This window comes from Malus domestica, chromosome 16, assembly GCF_042453785.1.
Source record: "Malus domestica chromosome 16, GDT2T_hap1".
NCBI classification, from domain to species: Eukaryota; Viridiplantae; Streptophyta; class Magnoliopsida; order Rosales; family Rosaceae; genus Malus; species Malus domestica.
This window is the reverse complement of record NC_091676.1, coordinates 23,458,676-23,475,481: the sequence shown is the minus strand read 5'-3', so window position 1 is coordinate 23,475,481 and position 16,806 is coordinate 23,458,676. Positions and strand designations below refer to the sequence as shown.

At 40.5% G+C, this 16,806-nt stretch overlaps 1 long non-coding RNA gene across 2 annotated transcripts; it reads right to left on the bottom strand.

The window, feature by feature from the left end:
• Positions 1-10,942: 10,942 nt before the first annotated feature.
• LOC139192845 (uncharacterized) lies at positions 10,943-14,052 on the bottom strand. Of its 2 annotated transcripts, XR_011577314.1 has the most exons (5): positions 13,746-14,052; positions 13,510-13,643; positions 12,554-12,917; positions 11,401-11,437; positions 10,943-11,225 (listed from the first exon to the last, which is right to left on the bottom strand). It is a non-coding gene; the product is annotated as an uncharacterized lncRNA (long non-coding RNA). The 2 variants fall into 2 exon arrangements; XR_011577313.1 differs by lacking the exon at positions 11,401-11,437 and having other exon boundaries at positions 10,943-11,292.
• Positions 14,053-16,806: the final 2,754 nt, after the last annotated feature.

The window sequence follows — 16,806 nt, the reverse complement described above, 5'->3', positions numbered from 1 at the left end:
GCGGTCCGCCCCCCCCCTCCAAAAAAAACTTCAAACACTCCATCTTTTCTCCCATCTTTTTCTTTAATAGATTTTTTTTATTTATTTTTTTCTAACAAGATAGTGAGAATTTTTTAGGGTGCGTTTGGTACGCAGACGGAACGGGATGGGACGAGACGGAACGGGACGGGAAGGGACGGAACGAAGGTGTAATTTTTGAAAAAGACATGGGGTATATTTGTCTTAAAATGGTAAAACATTGCGTTCCACAAACGTGGAACAAACCCGTTCCAGGGGGGGAGGTGGGATGCAAAAACACTCAAAATCTGTCCCGTGGAACAGCCCGTTCCACCCATTTTTGGCGCACCAAACGCGGGACGGAACGTCTCGTCCCGTTCCGTCCCGTCCCGTCCCACGTACCAAACGCACCCTAAAGGAACATTGACTGCCATGCCCATTGATCGGATCACAAGTACTTTTGCTGGAAGGGGTTGTGGGCGGAGGTTTTTTGCAAATGCAGTTTGCGACAGGGCTGCTGGCGGGCACTTGAGTTTCATTCCTGGAGGGGGCTGCAAAACCTTTGCGACTAGTAGAATGTGTTCGTCGCAGGAATCTCCTGGCGGACGAGCACACAGCTCCCCTGGGAGAATGGCGTCGGTTGAGGGTATCTGTCGTACTTCTGCTTTCTTCTCGGGCTCGCTCGGGCAAGCCTTTGTCGGGCAGATCTTGGTCGGGCAAGACACACTTCGGGCAAGGCTCGTCGGGCAGTTCTGAAAGAGAAGGACAGAGTTAATTTGAAAGGGTGCCTTCGTGGGGCCTTAGATGTAGGCCTTAAGGCTCACAATCAAGATTAACTTTGTCGTGCTCAGGCGTGCCACTGCCATCTTCAGTATGGCAGATGTTGAATGGGTGTTAAGCTTTGATTGAATATGTATACACCCGAGAAACCAAGTTAGATATAACAGGTGCCTTTGTGCGGCCTTAGGTATAGGCCTTGAGGCTTCCTGTCAAACTAAACCAGCGCTTGGATGTATCATATTTGGTCTTTTATGGTTGCCCGAGTCTTATCACTATTATACTTTTGATTATCTGAATCCAAGAGGTAGGACGAACCCAAATGAGTGCCTTTGTGGGGCCTTAGGTGTAGGCCTTGAGGCTTTCTATCAGAATTCACTCCCTGCTTAAGCCTTTTCTATGAATCAAAATATAATAGCAACAAAACGGAGAAATAGACTGATTACTTGCGCCCCAAGTAACTTCGGACTTCTCGCTTATCAAGGATTGTCGTGGATGGGTTGAGTCCACATAGAGTTCTTTTTTATGCCTTGAGGCCAAGGACTTTTAAACTGATCTTTAAATTACATGCGCGCCGGGCTTGAGACTTAGATCTGATTTGAACTCTGACACGATTCAGATCGGATCCAAGTGCTGAAGACTCATTTTCATTATGACTTTGGTAGAAATAACTTGTATATAACTGGGAATATATAACATGTTATTGTGCTTTTAAAAGAAAGAAAAGACAAAGACAGAGCAAAGATAGTCGGGTAAGTTTGAACCTTATCGGCCAAGGCTGAACTTCTTACAAAATCTATCTTTGTGGCTCTGTCAGAGGTCTGAAAGCTTTTAGAGGGGTTGACGGGGGAGAAGAGGATACAAAATGAATCGATACCACCATGAACAAGGTAGCAGAGCTATTACAGGGGTTTGGGAAGGTTTATCCCGAATGGGATGAAGGCTTGTGCTGACTACAGCTTCGTTGAAGGCAAATCTGGCTTGAGCAGAGTTTTGGCTTTTGTTTGTTTGTTTGAGTGTCCTTAATTCTGTCTTCTCTTCCTCCTTTTATAGACGACTTCAGCTTGGGTTCCTGTAGCAATAGAGGTTGCCCGAATGCGGTTTGGTGATGACTCACTAGCTTTTTTACATGAATGCCACCAATAAAGTACTTTATTGGGCTGTGCAGTGACTGAATTTGTCTTTTGAGCTTCTTGCGACCTTTAAACTGCCTTCTGGTTCTCTATAAATTCTGGCTTTGGAAACCCTTTTCAAATCATCACCTCTTCTTCATTTTGGTCTTCACCCTTCATCCACCTTGAATCCTTCCGTCTCCCCACTGAGAAATGGGTTCCTCAGGTTTTGAGTGGAGTTTCCTGAAACTCCCCTTTCGTGAGAAAAAAGAAAGTTTTCACCTGATGATTGCTACCTCCAACACCTTTGGTCGATCACCCCTCTACCTCCAACACCCTTGGTCAGGAGGTCTCCCCTTGATGATTGATCTTCCCACAACTTGTGGTGATAAGTCGGGCTTCATCATCATACATGGTGAAGATCTTGTGGGAGGGTCCTCTACCAAGCTCATGTTGGCCGCACAACCCGATCACCTGATTGGGTTCAACCAAGAAGATAGCGGGAAACCAGTTGAAGACACCAACACTTTCAGAGAGGATCAAATGTAATACATACGATTTGGTATCTTGTAATCTCATCAATTTGTCGACATGAAATAAATATTTTTATCTATTTCTGCATCTCTGCCTTCTTTAAATGTTTGGATGAACAAAATACCGTATGTGAATTTCTAAGGTCCGTCCCAATCTGCTCCCTCTTCGATATAACAATCCCTAACATCCCATAATGTAGGACAATATTTCTTCAAGAATTTTGCATTAATAGGGTGTTTCTGCTCATTGCCTTCGAGGTCTGCTAGATAATATCCTCCTTTGTTCAAAACCCGACTAATAATAAAAGGACCTTCCCATGTCGGGCTCCATTTCCCGAAGCCACGCAGCTGAGCGCCTAGCGGGAGGACCGTTTTCCACGCTAAATCTCTTTCCTTGAAAGACTTTAACTTCACCCTTTTGTTATAAGCTCGGGCAACAGCAATCTTTCCTTCTTGAATCTGGTTCAAGGCTTCAATTCGGGCTGCATCCAGATCTTCAATACCTTGACACATGGCTTCGATATATTCTGCACTATGCAACCCAAATTGGTTTTGAATTCTTACGGAACTGACGTTGATTTCCATAGGAAGCACTGCATCTTGCCCGAAAGTCAAGGCATAAGGAGTCGTGCCTGTCCCTGCTCTTTTAGAAGTCCGGTATGCCCACAACGTGTTCCCTAGCATCTCATGCCACCTTTTTGGACTATCAATCACCATCCTTTTAATAATGTTGACCAAGATCTTGTTGCTAGCCTCTGCTTGCCCATTTGACTGAGGGTAGTATGGACTGGATTGGATCATCTTTATTTTGTATTTGCTTGCAAACTCTTCAACCTCCTTTGAAATAAAAGATGGCCCACGATCCGTTACTATAGTTTCAGGCACCCCATACCTGTGCAGGATCTTGGTCTCAATAAAATTCTTGACCACGGCTGAAGTTATGGATTTTACTGCCGATGCTTCTACCCATTTGGTGAAGTAATCCATTGCCACAATTATGAAAGTATGTCCCTTACTAGAGGCCGGATAAATCTGCGCGATGAAGTCCATTGCCCATCCTCGGAACGGCCAAGGCTTGACCACTGGATTGAGAGGTACTGATGGTACGTGCTGGAGAGGTCCATGTCTCTGACATTCTTCACATCCGCGGGCATAGGACTTACAATCTTTTTCCATGTCGGGCCAGAAATAACCATACCTTCTGAGTAACCATCTCATCTTTGTTCCCGCTTGATGTGCTCCACATATTCCCTCATGTACTTCGACCATTACTCTCATGGATTCCTCTAGGCCTAAGCATTTTAATAGCAACCCATCTGGGGTCTTTCTCAACAGATTTTTTGTCCACAAGACATACTTGGTTGCTTGCTGCCTGTTCTTCTTACTTGTGGGTGAAGAAGGATCTTTCAGATACTGAGTAATAGGTGTCCTCCAATCTTCCACCTCGGTCTCTAGAACCATTATATCCAGACTGAACCTCCGATCTAAGATAGAGGGAAGGTTTCTTGTTTGGATCTCAACATCAACACCATACCTCCTTTCTTGCATTGGCACTCCTGAAGCTAGTTGCGCCATTTCATTGGCTGCCAAGTTAGATCCCCTAGGAATGTGATTGACTGATATCTCAGACTCCCACAAACTTAGCAGTTGTGTTGCTGCCATATAGTACCCTGCCATAGTGATATGTCTGCATTTGAACTCGCCATTTAGTTGATTTATCACTAACTCTGAATCACCAAAGACCTCTACCTCAGTTGCTCCCAAGTCCATCAGGATTTCTAGGCCGATAATCAATGCCTCATACTCTGCTCGATTATTGGTATTTTCTTGATAATCAAGTAGGAAGGAATAGTAATGATAAACTCCTTGAGGGTTTATAATCACAATTCCAGCTCCTGCTGCCTTTTGAGTGTATGATCCATCGAAATATAGCTTCCAAGGTGTAATCCAAAGACCTGCTACTCTCCTTATCTCTTGCTGGATCCAATCTTCTTTGCCCGAAACATCACTTCTTGGTGGGATCCATACATTAGCAACTTCTAAACTTCCCGGGATATTGATTTCCTTGCTTTGAGACTCCTGATGTTCGGTCAGGAAGTCAGCAATTGCCTGGCCTTTGACTGCCCTCTGGGGTATGTACTGAAAACTGAATTCTGATAATGCTAGAATCCATTTTCCAATCCTCCCTGCTAGCATAGGTCTTGACAACATATACTTTATCACATCTGTTTTGGCGATAATGTGCACATGACAAGGTAGCATGTAATGCCTTAGCTTGCTGGCAGTAAAATATAGAGCCAAACACAGTTTTTCCACCGGAGAATATCTTGTTTCTACCTCGGTCAGAATTCTGCTGAGGTAATACACAGCCTGCTCTTTTCCTCCTTCATTATTTTGGGCTAGTAGACTCCCAATTGATCTTTCCGATGCAGAAATATATAGTTTCAATGGCTTTCCCCTTTGAGGTGGCACCAGCACTGGTGGGGAAGTTAAGTAAGCCTTGATGCTATCAAATGCCTGCTGGTGGGTTGGCCCCCACTCAAAATTCTCCCTATCCTTCAATCTCAGTAGCGGAGTTAGTGGCTGGATTTTGCCCGCCAAATTGGCAATGAATCTCCTTAAGAAGTTGATTTTACCTAGCAATCTCTGAAGCTGTACTTTGTTGGTAGGTGGAAGTGACTCTAATATTGCCCGAGACTTATTTTTGTCCACCTCCACACCTCTCTGATGCACCAAGAATCCCAAAAAATTGCCCGCTCTTACTCCAAAAGCGCATTTCTTTGGATTCATCTTCAACTTGTGGATCCGCATCCTCATCAATGCTTGCTTGAGGTCCACGAGATGCTACTCTTCTGTCTTAGATTTCACCACAATGTCATCGATATACACCTCCATGCTTTGGCCAATTAAATCATGAAAAATGGCATTCATTGCCCTTTGATACGTGGCGCCTGCATTTTTGAGCCCGAATGGCATGACCAGATATTCATATGCCCCCACATGACCAGGACATCTAAAAGCTGTCTTATGAATATCCTCTGGTGCCATCTTTATTTGATTGTAACCTGCATTTCCATCCATAAACGATAAAACTTTATGCTTTGCTACAGCATCTATGGATAAGTCAGCCATGGGCATGGGATATTCATCCTTTGGTGTGGCACTATTAATATTCCTATAATCAACACAACACCGTACTGCTTTTGTTATAGCTTTTAAAACGGGTACAATGTTGGCTAGCCACTCTACATAGTTGGCTGGTCTAATAAAGCCAGCTTTCACCAGCCTTTCAATTTCTTCTTTGACTTTTTCTTCTATCTCCTTTGACATCCTTCGTGGTGCCTGCTTGACAGGTTTATATCCTTCCTTGATGGGCATTCTATGTTCCACCAAGGCTGGGTCTAATCCTGGCATCTCGGTGTAATGCCAAGCAAAACAATCTTTGAATTCTTGCAAAAGAGAGATAATCTTGGCCCGATCTTCAATCCTTAATAAACCGTTGATTTGAATTGGTCTCGGATCCTCTTCTGTGCCTAGATCAATAACTTCCAATGGATCCTGGACTTCTGGAGGTGGCTTATCAGGTTCTGCACACAAAAATTCAACTAACTCCGGGTTCTCGGGCAGACCGTTTGGCTCGTCTATATCGTAGACGCATTCGGCCATTTGAATGGCCCTATCTAACTCCTCTGTGCAAGATTCTTCCTCATTTTCCTGCTGGCTGGTAGAAACTTTCCCCTGCCACTCCCGCTCTTCTTTATCCAAGAGCTTTTCTTCCTGTCTTCTTCCCTTTCCATACACCAACAGTCTTTTAATCAGGGATCTGACTGCCATGACCTGATCTTTCTTCTTTTGTTCGATCATTGATGGTATAGAGAGTTTGGTATAAGACAGGGTCTCTCCCACTCCTCCTTGGTAAGGAGCATCCCTTGTTCTAGAAGCTTTCGGGCCGTCACCTTGGTAGGGCGGCCGTTCTCATCAGCTCCTAAACATTTCAAGATTCCCACGTTGGGATTGTAGAAACTTGCTTCTGCAACATTAGCTGAGGGGAGGAACGGCCGTGATTCGGCCTCTACCAACTCCCAAAAGCTTGATCCTTCAGTACTTGCCTCGTGGTATACAACCACTTGTTGATGAAGAGTAGAAGGTATGGCTAAACTTTGATGAATCCAATCTCTTCCAAGTAGGGCCCCGTAAGTGGAAGTGCAGTCTACTACAAAGAACGCCAACATTATTTTCTTGGACCCCAGATCTACCTCCAAAGGTAATATCCCATGAGTCCTGGTGATGGCACTTGAAAAGCTCGAGACTGTAAGGTTTGTGGGAATAAGATCTTCAGTGCTTCTCCCCATCCTCTTCATCTGCTTGGCTGGCAATATGTTAACAGCCGCTCCTCCATCAATCAAAATTCTTTTGAAAGGTACACCTTCCAGATGAGCTGAAACGTATATAGGCTTCAGGTGGTTGGCCAACGAAATACTTGGGCGGCTGAACACCATTTTATCTGTGTAAATCCGTAGGGGACCACCTTTAGGTACTTTTGAGGATTCAACCTTGCCTGAGTCCTCCTCTGTAACTACCTCCACATTGACGTGAGCCATCATCGGCTCAGTTGTTAAATAATCACCTTCCATGGTAGCGGGTTGGTCAGGCCTGGCGCCAAACATGGCGGATAATACATACGTCATGTTGATGTGGAAGTTGCTAGGTTCGAGCAAGTCCTCCTTCTTGCTCTCAATGTGATCCATGAACTCGTCTAACCAGGTCATTGCATCGGCTGGTAGTAAGGGCTCTGGTATCCCTTCCTGTTGTGGTTGATTCATGTCTCCGTACAGCGCTTGCTTTGGAACTTAACCAAACGGATCCAAAGGCAGAAAGGTTGGTCTCCTCTCAGATGCAACAGTTTCCTCATGGGTAGGCCCTGGCCTCCAACCAGGTGTTGGCATCATAGTCAGATCTTCCTGAGCCCTTCTTAAGATCCTATACTTGCCAGGATGTTGGCTTTGTGGCACATGATTCCCCATACCCTCCGTCTTGCCGTTGGCCATTTCTACTTCCTTCTTACTTCGCCAACGAAGCTGACTACTACTTCCAGATGTTGCCCTTTCTGGCTTTTGATTTTTTGAGGCTTCAGAGGTGATGGGGGTCATCAGGGAATTCATGTAGGCTTTGTGCTGCCTTTGAACCCTTCTGACCATGGATGCTCCCATTGGTCTGGTGGGCTGCCCATCTTTTCCAACTACATACCATTTCCGCCCACGATATGCAGGAGTTGCTTTCTTAACAGGATTAGCTATCCCATCAGTTCTTCTGACTTCCTTCCCCTTTTGGCCATTTTGAAGCTGCTCTGTACTTCTTTGGAGTTTGGCTTCCATGTCCTCTGCCTTGTCAGAAACTTCATAGTTTCGAAACTCGTCAGAAACTTCATAGTTTCGAAATACTTCTGACAACGCCTTGGGTTGGGAATCACCTCCTAAACGTTGAAAAACGCTTCGGGAAGTATTTTTTCTTGTTGCCTGCTTAAGCCTTTCGCGGGCTTCTCTTTTAATTAACTCATGATCAATAAGGACTCCAGCTGGGGGAATCTCGAGTTCACATTCACACTGGCATTTACTACACATAACCAGCCCTTTGATTATGGCAGCCTTTGGGTACTCGGATGGTTTGCCTATCCCTTCCGTAGGTCGTTTGGCTAGTTTCCCTTCTTCTTCTTCCCTTATAATTTTCCCTTTTCCTTTCTCTGCCCAGGTCATGTTGAGCATGTTTACCGGGGCTTCAGAAAAGGGCAACACAGGGTTGACTATGACTATCTCATCTGGTTAGGTAGTCCTGTGTCTTTCTCCTTTGGAAGGAGCCAAACCTGTCTCATTTCTAGAGCCTAGGGAGGCTCCATTCAGTCTCTGTAGCATTTGAAACAATGTATTCTGTAAATCTTCTGGCATGTTTATCTTTATCTTCAGATCAGAGGATCCCACCGGGCGTGCCAAAACTATGTTCGTCGCAGGAATCTCCTGGCGGACGAGCACACAGCTCCCCTGGGAGAATGGCGTCGGTTGAGGGTATCTGTCGTACTTCTGCTTTCTTCTCGGGCTCGCTCGGGCAAGCCTTTGTCGGGCAGATCTTGGTCGGGCAAGACACACTTCGGGCAAGGCTCGTCGGGCAGTTCTGAAAGAGAAGGACAGAGTTAATTTGAAAGGGTGCCTTCGTGGGGCCTTAGATGTAGGCCTTAAGGCTCACAATCAAGATTAACTTTGTCGTGCTCAGGCGTGCCACTGCCATCTTCAGTATGGCAGATGTTGAATGGGTGTTAAGCTTTGATTGAATATGTATACACCCGAGAAACCAAGTTAGATATAACAGGTGCCTTTGTGCGGCCTTAGGTATAGGCCTTGAGGCTTCCTGTCAAACTAAACCAGCGCTTGGATGTATCATATTTGGTCTTTTATGGTTGCCCGAGTCTTATCACTATTATACTTTTGATTATCTGAATCCAAGAGGTAGGACGAACCCAAATGAGTGCCTTTGTGGGGCCTTAGGTGTAGGCCTTGAGGCTTTCTATCAGAATTCACTCCCTGCTTAAGCCTTTTCTATGAATCAAAATATAATAGCAACAAAACGGAGAAATAGATTGATTACTTGCGCCCCAAGTAACTTCGGACTTTTCGCTTATCAAGGATTGTCGTGGATGGGTTGAGTCCATATAGAGTTCTTTTTTATGCCTTGAGGCCAAGGACTTTTAAACTGATCTTTAAATTACATGCCCGCCGGGCTTGAGACTTAGATCTGATTTGAACTCTGACACGATTCAGATCGGATCCAAGTGCTGAAGACTCATTTTCATTATGACTTTGCTAGAAATAACTTGTATATAACTGGGAATATATAACATGTTATTGTGCTTTTAAAAGAAAGAAAAGACAAAGACAGAGCAAAGATAGTCGGGTAAGTTTGAACCTTATCGGCCAAGGCTGAACTTCTTACAAAATCTATCTTTGTGGCTCTGTCAGAGGTCTGAAAGCTTTTAGAGGGGTTGACGAGGGAGAAGAGGATACAAAATGAATCGATACCACCATTAACAAGGTAGCAGAGTTATTACAGGGGTTTGGGAAGGTTTATCCCGAATGGGATGAAGGCTTGTGCTGACTACAGCTTCGTTGAAGGCAAATCTGGCTTGAGCAGAGTTTTGGCTTTTGTTTGTTTGTTTGAGTGTCCTTAATTCTGTCTTCTCTTCCTCCTTTTATAGACGACTTCAGCTTGGGTTCCTGTAGCAATAGAGGTTGCCCGAATGCGGTTTGGTGATGACTCACTAGCTTTTTTACATGAATGCCACCAATAAAGTACTTTATTGGGCTGTGCAGTGACTGAATAACCTACCCCCTGTGGTCTTTGAGCAGGTAAGCAGGTGGCCTTTGTAACTTGTGCCCAGGACCAAAGATTGTGAGACAAATTGTAGCTGCCTTTGTAGCTAATGGATTAAACATGGGTGGTAGGGCTGAAGGTTGAGGCTCAACTTTGTCAAAAGAATGCGAAATCCAAAATTGTGCACTTGGTTCTTTAAGCACACTGTTAGAGACATATTTACGGTAGCCCCATATATATAGTTTAGATTACTTGCACCTAAAGTTTCTATATTGTAATATTTTAGTTTCCTACCACTTATAGGAAAACTCAAAAACTCTTCTTCGGTGTTGAGCAGTCTGGTTCAAAGATGGAGAAGAATGTAGGGGAGAAGGATTTATGGGCAGAAAGAGAGGACCCTTCAGAGTTTCATTTTAGTAAGTTTTCATAAACAGTGTCGTAAGTTTCATAAATAGTGTCACAAGTTTTCATAAACAATGTAGTAAGATTTCATAAACAGTGTCATAAGTTTCATAAATAGTGTACCGTAAGTCTGCGCGTTAGATTTTTTGTCCTTTTTATTAAAATTATGTCTTTTTCATTAAAATTTAAGTTCTTTTGTCGTTTTTATTAAAATTTAAGTTCTTTTGTCGTTTTTATTAAAATTTAAGGGTTTTTCATTAAAATTTAAGTCTTTTTAATTAAATAAAGTTATAACATGGTTTTTTATTAAAATAAACTTAATCCAAACCCTTTTCATAAAAGTTCCCTAAAGATAATGTCTTATCCATTTCAATTCAATCATTTGTGGCAAACGAAGCCTAATGAATCAATATCCATGGAGTTTCGCTAGTACAAAAAACACTTTGCGCGACGCAGGTCCTTCGTCGCGCAAAGTCAAAAAACGTCACGCAAAACTTAGCCCAACCAACCTTCGTCGCACTTTAATCGTCTCGGTAAGGCAATGACAGAAGACTTTGTGCGACGGAGAAGAAGCTACGTCGTGCAAAGCCTCTTTGTGCGACTTAGGCTGCGTCGCGCAAATCCGCGCAAAGCCTCTTTGCACGACGCAGACTATGTTGCGCAAAGTGGATTATATATATATATATCCCTTTTTTGGTTAGTCAAAAATATTATTTTTTTAATTTTTAATAATATTGTAATTAAATTCTAAACAATAATTAATTAACCAAAGAAAAGTATTTAATTATATAATATATAAAAATGTACATACAAGATATCCGAACAATAATTAATTATATAATATATGAAAGTCTTCTAGGTCAAGTGGCTACTGGGCATCGGCAGGGTGAAGTGGCTCGGAGGTCGAAGGTGTGGCAAGATCAAGTACTGGTAGCGAGATTTGAAGGTCGAACATCTGTATGGCTCGTACAAGGTCTCTCATGTGCCCGGCATAGGCCTTCATCTCCTCGCCCTGGGCCCTCATCTGCTTACTCTGGACTACAAGCTGACCCTTTAGGCCGCCGTGCATTGAGTGGCTGAACCAACACTGATGACGTCGATGAGATGTGCACCTGGGACGTCATAAGAGTAGCCTTAGTAAGGGGTGTAGGCTCCCCAATCAATGGAGCACTCACGCCTGGAGCAGTAGATGCTAATAATGCAGGAAGCGAATTGGTCACACTCCGACGACGAGTGATCAACCGCAACATCTATACACTTTTTGAACCATAAAATTATAACATTAGAAACTAATCCTTTCTTGCATTTGAAACTAATCAATTATAGGGTGATATTACTTTCATAGCTTTTATTTATGTGGCTGTTGTAGATCTTGTTAATTTACTTATGCTATGTTAAGACAAGGGACTTTCAATGTCCTGAAGAACTTCAGACTTTATTCTTAAAGAAGCACTACAAGAAGTGAAATACTCAAACACTACAATGCACTACAAAGAGACTAAACAAATGAATTTCAAAATGACACCTTCTCTCAAATGTTTAGCATTTAGTCATTTTCAATTCCCTTACACATAATTTTTTAGCACATTCCTAACTACTTTAGCCTAGGTTCAATGGAACTTCAAAGTCTCTCATCCAAATGCCCCCTTATTGTAACTGGATTCCGATGGACTTATTGTTCACTGGTTGCAATTTTTTTAATAATTGTTTCTTTTCCAAAGGAAGAAAAAAAAAAGTTGTAGTAAAAGATGACAGCATTCCAGTCAAAGAAAATAGCATGAAAAGACCAATCCCTTAACTCGGAGAAAACTGATGCGAACTCATGTGAAAAAGCTCCACCTATAAAAATTCTTCTGTTGCTTTCTAGACAAACTTGACAATTTCTAAAACAACATGCCCCAAGCACCAAACCCCTCCCCTACCTCCAAAAAACTTTTAACTTTTCACATAAGAGGCATCTCAAAAGGCTGGAATCGGACAATCTGATGTTTCATGAATTATGATGCCATTATCGGACAATCTGAGTACTTGCATATACACATGATAGTTCTGAGATCAGTTGGTTTCACTAATAGCATAAACTGCTAAATTCCAAAGTCCAATATCTCTACTGTTCACAAAGTTGCAGATGTTTCATGAATTATGATGCCATTATTGTACAATCTGAGTACATGCATATACACATGATAGTTCTGAGATCAGTTGTTTCACTAATAGCATAAATTGCTAAATGCAATTGTAAATATGACAAACAACGGCCAATGTTATACTTTGAATTCTCAAGTGGCAACAGTTGATGGGTAGAGAGTAGATAGCTAAACATTGAATGCTTTGAGAAGCAAAAGTTTGCTACTAATTGAGATAATTAGATACCTTCTTCAGTTGTTGAGTTGGTGCTCCCACACCAGATAGCCTGTCTAATCATTGGAGGAGCAAAGGCCGGCCCTTGAAGAAACAACGAGTTATGTCCAAGAAGAACTCCAAGAAGAGATGTGGATGCCACAACTCCTCCTAAAGCACGCACAAGCTCTCCTTGCACAAAACCAAATAAAACCCAATTCACTAAAACCAATTCCAAAGTCCAAGAATCTACCTACACCATCCCATAAACTAAAAAAACCCAATTCCGGGGTAGATGAGGCCCTTGACTGCAGTAACAGGAAAGATTTCACTAGCAATCAGCTGAGAAGATGTGACATGCAACGGTGTGGTACACATGCCAGATCTGCATGGAACTCTGTAACAATAGAAAAGGAAGAGACAAAAAATTATTAAGACGAACACAGAGAGTTTTAAATTTTCCTTTTTCTTACTAAATGCATACGAAAAGGTACTTAAAGGTCACCACCCATGCAAATGCAATGAGAGAAGAGATGCATGGAGGAGATAAATTCAGAACAGAGAAAAAACAACTTATGAGCAAGTGTATGTACTAAACAAGAAAGCAAAAAAAGATGCATAATCCTTTAGTAAATAATGGAGGTTCAAAGAACAAAATAGATATCGTATTACATGAATACCAAAACTTAACAGCTTAATACCAATACAATACCTCAGTTCAAATAAATAAACTGCGGAACAAAAACCTGATAATCTGATACTACATATGATACACATTGGCTAGTAGGAATAGGTTCGAAAAATCGAAAACCCAAAAAAATCGAACCAAACCCACCCTATTGGCTAGCAGCTAGTAATTTATCCCAAATTAAAACCCTAAATCGGATTTTAACAAAAATCAAGCAAAATAACCTTCAAACATAAAATTAATTAAATATACTCTTTTTTTTTCTTTTCATTTTTTCACAGTTATTGAAGGGAAACGTTACCTTGGCCGGAGAGGGAGTGGAATCGCCGAATTGAGTGGACTGAGAAGCCATGAAACCGCCGCTGGAGAAGGCGTTCGTGGCATCGAATTGGGAGCCAGAGAACATCTTTTAAACCCTGAAATCCATCCCATGCCCTAGTAATTTATCCCAAATTAAAACCCTAAATTCTAAAATTCATCTCAATTCACAATCAAAATCTTTAATTTCATAATTCCATAATTTGTAATTAGACTTACTTTCAAGGAGAGAGACGAGCACGACGAAGGGGGTGGTGGCTGCCCGTCGTTTAGAACGAGAGGGAGAGAGACAATCGACAATGTGGTTCGAGATTGGGGCGATTTGGGGTTCAAGATTTGGGGTTCGAGCGTGATGAGCGAAAATGAGGAAGCCTACGGGAGACAGAGGGTGTGATGAGCGAAGAGGAGGAATGCTACGGAAGAGAGAGAGAGAGAGAGAGAGAGAGAGAGAGAGAGAGAGAGATATAGTTAAGGGGTTTGGGAAGAGGAGGGCATGATGAGCAGAAGGGGTGGGAAGATTTTGTCCAAAATTATCAAAACTGGCGCTTATTTTTTACACTTGCGCCAAAATTATCAAAACTTGCGTGACGTCGCGCAAGGTATTTTTTTAAAAAAAAAAGTTATTTTAAAAATGTGATTTTACTCATTTTCAAATTCAATTTCTTTTACATAAAACCCACAATAATATATTTTTCTAACAAAAATCTGACTAATAAATTGGTAGCTACTTAATAAATATACATATCATTCAATTTCTTAAGTGTTATACATAAAAAATAAATTTAAATCTACTTAATAAATATATATACCATTAAACTTGATGCAATACACATTGTACGAAACTAGTTTCAACAATCCAACCGTCAAACTTGTTTGTATATGCGTCGAGATCGCATATGCCAAAAAGCGCAAAAAACAAACCTTCAGAAATCAAGTAACGGAACAAAACATTTTGATGGTTATAAACGAAAAAATTCACGATTGAACGGTTATTTTAACTTCGATTTTGATGATTTTTTACAGCTACACTCCCTAACCCTATATGAATACAATGAACTAATTCAATCTTCAAGTTAATATATTTACATTAGTGGATACCACAAAATCTTATGTTATACTTAATGAAAGTATAAATAAACTCTAAATGTTAGGGAATCTATCATTTTGATGGGATACGCATTCTACGAAACTAATTTCAACGATCCAACTGTCAAACTTGTTTGTATATGTTTCGAGATCGCAGACGCCAAAAATCGAAAAAAAAAAACATTCAGAGATTAAGTACGGGACAAACCTTTTCGACGGCTATAAACGAAAAATAATGATTTAACGGTTATTTTAACTCCAATTTTGATGATTTTTTTTATAGCTACACTCTTTAAACCTGTATGAATACAATGAACTAATTCGATCGTCAATTTAAAACATTTACACAAGTGGATACCACAAAATCTTATGTTATACTTGATGAAAGTATTAATAAACTCTAGTGTTGGGGAATCTATCGTTTTGATGGGATAGGCATTGTATGAAACTAATTTCAACGATCCAACCATCAAACTTGTTTATATATACTTTGAGATCACATAAGCCAAAAATCGCAAAAACAAAAAAACATTCAGATATCAAGTAACGGGACAAACCTTTTCGACGGCTAGAAATGAAAAATCACGTTTTAACGGTTATTTTAACTCTGATTTTGATGATTTTTTACAACTACACTCTTTAACCCTATATGAATACAATGAATTAATTTGATCGTCAATTTAAAACATTTACACAAGTGGATACCACAAAAGAGAAAGGCAATGCAAAAACCTCAAAAGAAAAGTAAAAAAAAAAAAAAAAAAAAAAGGACTTTGTGCGACGTAGGTGCAATTGCATCACGTAAAATGCCGTTGCAGCTACGTCACATAAAGCCCCTTTTTTTTTTTTTTTATTTGCCCTTTTGCTTATGGGTACAAAATAAATAAATCAAAATATACTTAGTAAATACATATACATATACCATTGAATTTGATGGGAAACGCATTGTTCGCAATTAGTTTTAACAATCGAACGTCAAACTTGTTTGTATATATTTCGAGATCGCATATGCCAAAAAATCATAAAAAACAAACATTCAGATATCAAGTAATGGGACAAACATTTTCGATGGTTATAAACGAAAATCACAATTTAACGGCTATTTGAACTCCGATTTTGATGATTTTTTTCAACTACCCTCCTTGACCCTATATGAATATAACGAACTAATTCAATCGTCAATTTGAAATATTTACACAAGTGGATACCATAAAATCTTATGTTATACTTGATGAAAGTATTAATAAACTCAAGTGTTAGGGAATCTATCGTTTTGATGGGATACGCATTGTACAAAGCTAATTTCAACGATCTAACCGTCAAACTTGTTTGTATATACTTCGAGATCGCATATGCCAAAAATCGAAAAAAATAAACATTCAGATATCAAGTAATGAGACAAACCTTTTTGACAACTACAAACGAAAAATTACGATTTAACAGTTGTTTTAACTCTAATTTTGATGATTTTTTATAGCTACACTCTTTAAACCTATATGAATACAATGAACAAATTCGATTGTCAGTTTAAAACATTTACACAAGTGGATACCACAAAAAAAAAAAGGCAATGCAAGAACACCAAAAGAAAAGCAAAAGGACAAAAAAAAGGACTTTGCGCGACGCAGTTGTACCTGCATCGCACAAAGTCTTTTTTTTTTTTTGGCCTTTTTGCTTATGGGTACAAAATAAATAAATTAAAATCTACTTAGTAAATACATATACCATTGAATTTGATGGGAAACACATTATACGCAATTTGTTTCAATGATCGAACCATCAAACTTGTTTGTATATGCTTCGAGATCACAAACGCAAAAAATCTTAAAAGAAAAAAACATGCAGAGATCAAGTAACGGGATAAAACGTGTCAACGGTTATAAACGAAAAAACACGATTCAACGGTTATTTTAACTCCGATTTTGATGATTTTTTACAGTTACACTCCTTGATCTAATATGAATACAATAAACTCATTCGATCGTCAATTTAAAATATTTACACAAGTGGATACCACAAAATCTTATGTTATACTTAATGAAAGTATAAATAAACTCCAAGTGTTAGTGAATCTAACATTTTGATGGGATACGCATTGTACGAAACTAATTTCAAAGATCTAACCGTCAAACTTGTTTGTATATGCTTAGAGATCACATAAGCCAAAAATCGCAAGAAACAAACATGCAAAGAT